Source organism: Rattus rattus, chromosome 6 (genome assembly GCF_011064425.1).
Source record: "Rattus rattus isolate New Zealand chromosome 6, Rrattus_CSIRO_v1, whole genome shotgun sequence".
NCBI lineage: Eukaryota > Metazoa > Chordata > Mammalia > Rodentia > Muridae > Rattus > Rattus rattus.
Window position 1 is genome coordinate 142,309,074 of NC_046159.1, and position 9,978 is coordinate 142,319,051.

Consider the following 9,978-nt stretch of genomic DNA (forward strand, 5'->3'; position numbering starts at 1 on the left):
ACAGAGGCGAATGTCAGCAGCAAACCACTGAACTGAGAATAGGACCCCCGTTGAAGGAATCAGAGAAAGAACTGGAAGAGCTTGAAGGGGCTCGAGACCCCATATGTACAACAATGCCAACCAACCAGAGCTTCCAGGGACTAAGCCACTACCTAAAGACTATACATGGACTGACCCTGGACTCTGACCTCATAGGTAGCAATGAATATCCTAGTAAGAGCACCAGTGGAAGAGGAAGCCCTGGGTCCTGCTAAGACTGAACCCCCAGTGAACTAGACAGTTGGGGGGAGGGCGGCAATAGGGGGAGGGTGGGGAGGGGAACACCCATAAGGAAGGGGAGGGGGGAGGGGGATGTTTGCCCGGAAACCGGGAAAGGGAATAACACTCGAAATGTATAGAAGAAATATTCAAGTTAATAATAATAAAAAAAAAAAGTAAAACTGAAAACTCTTTTTTGCCTAATTAAGTAAAATAAAGATGTAAAAGTCCAAATAAACATTTTTAATTTTTAATGTTTGATTTTCTGCATATATGCTTTGGCACCATTTGCATGCCTGGTGCCTGAGAATTCCAGAATAAGGTTTCTAAATCCATGGAAACAGAGTTAAATGCTGTTTTTAAATAGCTTATGAGAGTGCTGAGAGTCAAATTTGGCTCCTTTGTAAGAGCGAAAGGTTCTCTGAAAGAATGTCAAGTATCTTTATGCACTGAGCAATCTCTTCTGCTCCCAGAGCAACAATAATAAAATTAGAAAAGAAATGGAAATATTACAAAAGCCTCCCCTGAAATTCAGAAAATCATTACAAGACACACACACACACACACACACACACACACACACACACACACACACAAAGAAAATAAACATTTTTGACGAAACTTAACAACCTAACAGAAATGGATTAATTCCTACATGCACAAAACATACAAATGTAAACAAAAGTGAAATAATGTAAACAAATTCTTAACAAGAAAAGAGTTTGAGATATTATTAAGTCTTGCAACAAAATATATCTCAGGGCTAGCTAAATTTACTACAAAATCCAAACACAGCCTTTATGAAAAGGGAATATGAAATTGTACTTAATTTCTTCCATGAACAGAAACTGAGGAAGTATTGAAAACTCTTTTCATGGAGCCAATATTAACCTGCAAACAAAATCAGATAAGGATAAAACAAGAAAAGAGAAAGGAATTCAACAGTTCCCCATAAAATACTGATTAGCTTGAAACAAATATGAAAGAGGTCAATCATCACAACTAAATGGGTTTCATTCCAAATATGTGGGAGTGTTTCAACATTCATGAATTAATACACATTATCCATCATATAAGTGAACAGAATGACAGAACTCTCATGCTCTTATTAGATGACAAAATCATTGATAAAATCTAATAATTCATAAAAACAGAGTCTAGGTTACAAGAAGCATAAATTGATATGAAAAATGATGTGGAAAAATTAGAGCAAATAGCATGCTGAATAAAAAACAATTCCATGGGAGGGAAAATAACTTCAACTGTCCCCTCTAGGATTATAAAGGTATCTACTATCTTTACTCTTGCTCAATATTTAATCTAGAACAATAAAAAAGAGTAGGCAATGAAGGAAATACAAATAGGAAAAAAATCAATATATTCTTGTTGAAGGTGGATGATATGACTACTTGCAAAGAGCTAATAAATAATTTCAGCCAAGCAACAGAATACAAATTTATGGACAACAAATTAGTAACCATCATGTTTAGGCAAATATACTGGAGAAGAATCAGGTAAACAATCCTTGATCTCTGTGATACAAAATGCAAACAGTAAACTGAAGAGACAAAATCCAGGAAAATTTACTCTGGGAAATCAAACTGAAGTCTATGTGATTTGGAATTTTAACCATGTGATCCAGGAAATTGAATGCCATCATTAAACCACTTAACTGAGGTAAGGATCAAATAGAAGGAATCGGTCTATGTGATTTGGACAATGCCCTTATAAAGGTCTGCCTGAAGACTCATATACATATGAAACATTAAATGCCAATTTAACTGAGGAAAGGACATAAGGACTGCCAGGAGAAACTATACATGGACTGACCCTATATGAACAACCTCATGGGCCAATGAATATCCCTGATAAGAGCATCAGTGGAAGGACTAAGCCCTTAGTCAAAGACTGCCAATGGACTGACCCTGGCCCAAACACCTCATAGGTTAATGAATATCCTAGTAAGAGCATCTGTAATGGGGGCCCTTGGATGAGGCTAGAAATTCCAGTGAACGTGAATTGTTGGGGGGAGAGCCAAATTGGGGGGAGGATGAGCCATGGTTCAGTTGAACTTGGCTTAGATAAGAGTTTGAGTTTCTTCAGGGAAGTGCCAGGTTCAACCAGATGACAATTAACAATGAAAGTTTGAGTTTCTAAAGAGTCCTCAAAGATGACAATTACATCACATGAATAAAACATTACTTTTTCAAAGATGGAAAACATTCATGCACTAAAGAAATATAGGGAGATATTATTTATATGTTATATGTATTTTAGATATAATTACACACATATTTATGTAAATATGGCATCTACACCAAAAATGACCATCTACATATTCAATGCACCTAGTAAAATACTCAGCATTCACAGATATAAAATAAACCCTAGGAAATTTTACATGGAGTCAACAAAAGACCAAAAAGCACCAATGCAATTTTATACAGTAACAATAAAATATTAAGGGAGATAACTTTATATCTGATTTTAACTAACACAAAAGGGCTAGAGGAGTAGAAACAGCTTTATTCTGATGCAAAACTGACCCAAAGATTAGTGAGTGACAAATGAAATCACAATATAAGGCCATGTGAGCACAGTTACTGGGCATTTTTTTTTACAAAGATGACAAAATGTACACTGGAAAAAGACATCATTTTTAAACACTTTTTTTTCTTTTCTTCGGAGCTGGGGACCAAACCCAGGGCCTTGCACTTGCTAGGTAAGCGCTCTATCACTGAGCTAAATCCCCAACCCCAAGACATCATTTTCAAAAAGTGATGATATAATTAAAATTTAAGATATAGGACAATGAAAACAGTCCTTTATCTATCAGCACAAAACTCAGTACCAAGGGGAGCAAGAATTTCATTGTAAGAAATGCTTGAACCAGATAGAGGGGAAGTAGGGAGCATGCTTCAGTTTATAGTCACAGACTTGGCTTTGTTCTCTATCTCTCTCAGAGAAACTGTTTTAATGCAGTGGAGAATAGTCAACAGACAGATACAGAACTGCTCAATGTGCTAAGACGGTGTGCTCAGCCATAAAGAGGACATCTTCATTAACCTCACAAACCGTAGTCTTTAGCTAGCATCATACAAAAGGACATGAAAGCGGGAAGAAGGGGATCAATGCTGTGAAATACTGTCTTCTAGATGTAACAGCTCTGTAATGGTGACTCACAGCAGCTACACTTACCAGTACAGAACAAGATCAAGATAAGCAAAGTTCCAGCATAGATGTGATACATGACTTTTAGACTTCTTTTATTACTGAGAGGTTATTGGTAGTAGGTGACTGATGGGGAAGGGAGAAAAATTTTTCTTTGAGAATGTGGCCCTGGTCAATTTCCAATGCACATCTGAGTGATTCTATCCAGATCTTATGGGTAATCAATGAGTAAAAGACTAAACACACTATCTGGATATTCAATACCAAAGCATCATCCCTGAAACATATGTGCAGGTAACATTATATATATTAAGCTAGTAGTATCTATGTGTTTAGGAGTGGTGTGTGTGTATGATGTGTGTGTGTGTGTGTGTGTGTGTGTGTGTGTTTGTGTGTGTGTGAATTAATTTTTAAAAAGTGGTTATAAATTTTGGAAGATAGAAGAGAAATGACAAAGTGACACATAATGGCACATTATAATGGCAAAAGTAAAAGAGGTAGATTTAAAACAAGATAGCTTTGTAAAGGGGACATGTGGAAGACGGGAAAATTAAAAAGAAAAACTGTGATAGATAATCATGTTTCATTGTATGAATATACAAACTCCTAAAATAGGAGAAAAGTGGTTTAGTTGTTAATTGCAGAAAATAAATATTAAAACTACTAATATTAACATTAGCTGGACATTTTAAAAAAATAAATCAATGCTCTATGTAAATTACTTACAGGCGCACAGCCTACTTTCTCTTTCTTTAAAGACTCATGACAATACTTTACCTCTGAGGCTTGTGAACCTTTACCTGTATTCTACTTTCTAACATCAGCCCATTCAGTTATTTTTAACTGAAGGAAACATCTCCCAGAATTTCTCAATGAAGCCTACAATTTCCAAGTGTAACTGATGATTACTAAGTAAAAACTAGACACCCCAAAGTAGCCTTCAATTAAATCCTGTATTCTAGCATAGATCTTGTTCCTTTTCTTTTTAAAATTGTGTCAATAGATTGTGGTCAGTTTGGCTTAAGTGTAAGAGGTATGTGAAAAAACTTAATTTGATATGATTTATGTAGCTTTTTCATTTTCTTGTTAGGTATTATTTATTGAGAAGACAAAATATATGTGTGTATATGTGTGTTAGCATGTATGAGAATATACATCTATATAGATTGAAAATTAGCTGTCATCTGACACTGTTTAAGCCAGGATAAGATCATTGGTTAAAAAAAATATAACTTCCTCAAAAGGTTACCTCTTTTCTGTTTCATAGTTCTTAAATAAACCTGGTGTATGATTTGCGTCGTATTGGTTTGTGGGTACTGGTTTCATAGAATAATTATTAAGAATATCAATCTTTAGAAGGATATTGTCAACGTGTTTTCTTTTCTATTTATTCTTCTCTTTCATATTACATCTAACCACAGTTTGTCCTCCCTCTTCTTCTACCAGTATACCTACACACACCTACCACCTCCCTTTTCTCTTCCACTTCTCTTTCCCTTCAGAAAAGAGCAGGCCTCTAAGAGATATCAACCAAACATAGAATAACAAGTACAGTAAGACTAGGCACATGAATTCATGTGGCTGGATGAGGCAACTCAGTAGGAGAAAAGGGGTCCCAAAGGCAGGTAAAAGAGTCAGAGACAGGCCTCCTTCTCACTGTTAGGAGTCCCAAAAGAACATCAAATTACACAATTATAGCATATATGCAGAAAGACAAGCACAACTTGAAGTATTTTCTGTTTTCTTTGGAACTCAGTTGTATCACATTATGATGTTCTGGAAGCTCTCTTGGGAGAGGATGTTTTGCTGAAACACACATAAGAGAGGATATTTTGCTGAAGCAGACATGTGAGAGGGCATGTGAGGTCTTGCTGGAGCAGATACTTGAGAGGGTGCATGATATGTGGAAAGAGTATAAATGGAATCCCACAAACAGGGAGCCAGTACTCTTTCATTGCTAGGCCTTGAAATGCTTCACTGGTCTTTGGTTGTCTTCACTGGTCTTCACTGGCCATGCAAAGCTTTGCTGGTCTTCACTGGCTTAGCAATGCTTTGGTGGTGCTTGCCTGTCTTGACTTCATAGAATGAATCATGGCAAAGAGCTTCTCATGGCATTCTGGCTGACTCATGTTGCTTCTGCTGCCTCCTGCCAATTTGGAGAATCATTGTGATTTCCAAATCAGTAGATCAAGTAATTACTACTGATTTGTATTTGGTCTTTGCTAATGGATTGGACTGCTGATATCTAGACAATTAAGAGTTCGATTGCCACCCAAAGAACTCCTTCTAAACAGGTCCATCACACCCTTTTCCTGTAAACCTTGTTTTCCACCCAAGTCTGGTCAGTGGGCTAGAAGAGAGGTTGAAAACTTCAAGAACCCTAAATAAATTATGTTTAGAGAAAAATCTAAGTCTACACAGACTAATGCAGGCTCTCTGATTGTTGCTTCATACTTTGAAGCCTCTATGTGCCCTGTTTATTTGATTCCGTTGGCCTTAACCCCTCTGATTCTTATAATCCTTTCTCACCTCTCTTGAAAATTTGACTGTGGGTTTCTGCATTTTCTATCAGTTGCTGAATGAAGCCTCAATGATGATGATTGTGTCTGTAAGAATAGAAGGAACATCATTAGGAATCATGTCACTGACTATTTTTCCCAAAGTCATGTTCCTTTGTATTCTAGATTTCTGAGCTATTCATCACTGGTTCCTGTCAAGTATGGACTCTATTAATGTGAATAATATGTTTTCCTCCTTACTATGCAATCCTTTCTTCCTTGTCAACTAATTTTTTTTATCAAAGCATTATATTGCAGTAATAAAAAAGAAACTAAGACATTTCTTTCATGAAAAACAAAACAAACATAAGATAATAGGTAGCCAAACTATGCATTTAAATCACAGAATTAACAGCATAATCTCAAGTGAAGATGAGATTTATTTGCTTCTGTCCATGTCATTTTTTTTATTTATACAGGAAAAAAGGAATCTAGCTGTACTTATACCTACACCTATGCCTATATTTACGTCTATTCCTACCCTTTACCTATATCTGTACCTATACCATATCCACACAGATACTTATATCTATCTATATAAATTGGAAAAAATGCAAGTGATTGATCCAATTCATAAAAAGAGGGTAAAACACACCTGCAGTAGTTAACACAACCATACATATGAAGAGGGACACAGGTAAATCATAGCTACAAGCACCGACATGGCTTTGGGAGCAGTAGTGCAAGTGAAATTCCAACAAAATTATTCTTTAAAACATATACTAGAACAATGACCTTTTTATTTTTTATATTTTTATTGATTAAATGTTACATAATAAGCCCTGAGCACACTCTTTATCCAGTCCTCTCAAGTCCAGTCTGCCATTTCTAATGACCTTCCCTACCACCTAAAAATTAGCAGCAAAAGGGAAAAAAATGTCCAATTTGTGTTCTTCAAATATGCATTGGTCTAGGCTGTTGCCTTTTTGAATGAATATGGTGGTGATAGGAGTTGTCATAGAAGCCTTCTATGTTCCTGTTCATCAACTCAGAGTCCAAAGTCATAAATACCACAAAAAAGTACCTTCCTTGCCCTTTTCAGTCAGTGGGAGCATGGATCATGGACTTACACATTGTTTCTAGAGACATCACCGATCAGAGGCATCAACACTGGCTGCAATGTCAGCACAAATCACAGACATCCCTCTGGATCCAGGTGGTGAGGCACATGAGTCATACCAATATTGCCCTTGGCAGTGGTACAGCTGGCCCCTGGACATTAACATGGCTCCAGGCAGGAACACAGACCATGAACATCTGAATAGCCTTTGGTAATAACACTGACCATGAATATCAACACAGACCCCAGAAACAGTAAGCTCTCACATCCAGACAAAGCCCTGGGTAGCACAGACTCATACATAATCACGGTATTAGGTGACAGTGCAGGCTAACACTATACCTATATGCCCGGAGACAGTGGCCCATACCAAGGATATCCGAATGCCCTTCTGCGATACCTCAAGCAAGGACATTAATATGAACTGTGGACTTCAACACAGACTAGGGCAGCTGATGGATATCAAAGTGGCCTCTAAGGGTAGCAGAGACCTTAGATGCCTTTTGGTAAAATTCAATATTGAAAATGATCAATTCTTTCTCTAGAACCCCACCAATTGTGTATTCATGGACTGAGATAGAATACTAGCTCCAGGCCACTGTACACCTCACTCTCCTGTCAGCACTACTTGGCAAGACATGTTTCCCTGTCCAAACCAGGCTTCTCTCACACTTATCTTGGCTGTAGTGTCTCTAGTCCCAACTCTCTCCACCACTCACTCTCTGCTCCATTCCTCTATTTTTCCACCTCTCCATCAAATATTCCTCTCATATAGCGGCACTGGTAACTTTGGTGTCTCACATAGCATTATTATAAATAGGCATTGCAATGAGTTGTTAGTCTTTTTCAAGGTCTCAGAATCAGAATCACCATAAGTACTGCACCATCACTGAAATTCATCTCAACTATTGCGCTGTTGCCAGAGCATGGTGAACCTGCAGGGCTGGCTCTGCATGACAGGCTCTTTCACTTATCCCAGCACCTCCTAAATGGGATAGATATTGGATTGGGTATACACAAAGACCTGGATATGGGCCAGGATATTAGCTGAGTTGGTCAGCTGGCAGTGATGAGCCTGCCTTCCCTTTCATCATATTTTAAAATTGATTAACTCTATAAGAGTGCCATACCACAATGTAATTGGAACCAGAGAGTTCTGGATAACGTCGTTGATAATTAATATAAACCTTTTCCTATGCATCATTTTAAGTTTCTTTTCAATACAAGGAGACAATGACTTCTTAAGAAGTCTCTTGTCAGCACGTTTCTTATTGGGTAAACTTATAGCATTTCAAAAGGTAGTTCAAAATATTCAATAGTTTTTTCTTTCATTTACTTTTATTTATTCTTCTTTTTTTCATCTTTATTAACTTGGGTATTTCTTATTTACATTTCGATTGTTATTCCCCTTCCCGGTTTCCAGGCAAACATCCCCCTAACCCTTCCCCTTCCCCTTCCCTATGGGTGTTCCCCTCCCCATCCTCCCCCCATTATCGCCCTCCCCCCAACCATCACGTTCACTGGGGGTTCAGTCTTGGCAGGACCAAGGCCTTCCATTGCTGCTCTTACTAGGCTAATCACTGCTACGAATGCAAATGGAGTCCAGGGTCAGTCCACGTATAGTCTTTGGGTAGTGGCTTAGTCCCTGGAAGCTCTGGTTGCTTGGCATTGTTGTTCATATGGGGTCTCGAGCCCCTTCAAGCTCTTTCAGTCCTTTCTAAGTTTCCTTCAACTGGTGTCCCGTTCTCAGTTCAGTGGTTTAATGATGGCATTCGCCTATGTATTTGCTGTATTCTGGCTGTGTCTCTCAGGAGAGATCTACATCCGGTTCCTGTCAGCCTGCACTTTGCTTCATCCATCTTGTCTACTTGGGTGGCTGTATATGTATGGGCCACATGTGGGGCAGGCTCTGAATGGGTGTTCCTTCTGCCTCTATTCTAAACGTTGCCTCCCTATTCCCTGCCAAGGGTATTCTTGTCCCCCCCCCTTTTTTTATTAACTTGAGTATTTCTTATATACATTTCGACTGTTATTCCCTTTCCCGGTTTCCAGGCAAACATCCCCCTCCCCCCTCCCCTTCTTGATGGGTGTTCCCCTCCCCATCCTCCCCCCCCTTTTAAAGAAGGAGTGAAGCATTCCCATTTTGATCATCCTTCTTGAGTTTCATGTGTTCTGTGCATCTAGGGTAATTCAAGCATTTGGGCTAATAGACACTTATCAGTGAGTGCATACCATGTGTGTTTTTCTGTGATTGGGTTACACTCACTCAGATGATATTTTCCAGTTCCAACCATTTGCCTATGAATTTCATAAAGTCATTGTTTTTGATGGCTGAGTAATATTCCCTTGTGTAGATGTACCACATTTTCTGTATCCATTCCTCTGTTAAAGGGCATCTGGGTTCTTTCCAGCTTCTAGCTATTATAAATAAGGCTGCTATGAACACAATGGAACATGTGTATTTGTTATATGTTGGGACATCTTTTGGGTATATGCCCAAGAGAGGTATAGCTGGGTCCTCAGGTAGTTCAATGTCTAATTTTCTGAGGAACCTCCAGACTGATTTCCAGAATGGTTGTACCAATCTGTAATCCCACCAACAATGGAGGAGTGTTCCTCTTTCTCCACATCCTCACCAGCATTTGCTGTCATGTGAGTTTTTGATCTTCGCCATTCTGATTGGTGTGAGGTAGAATCTCGGGGTTGTTTTGATTTGCATTTCCCTTATGACTAAAGATGTTGAACATTTCTTTAGGTGTTTCTCAGCCATTCGGCATTCCTCAGCTGTGAATTCTTTGTTTAGTTCTGAACCCCATTTTTAATACGATTAAATGTATTTATTTATTCATTTTACATTCCAATATCAGTACTCCTTTTTTCTCCAAACCAATTGTATAGATTTCCCCAGCCATTTTTCCTTTCCCTCCTCAA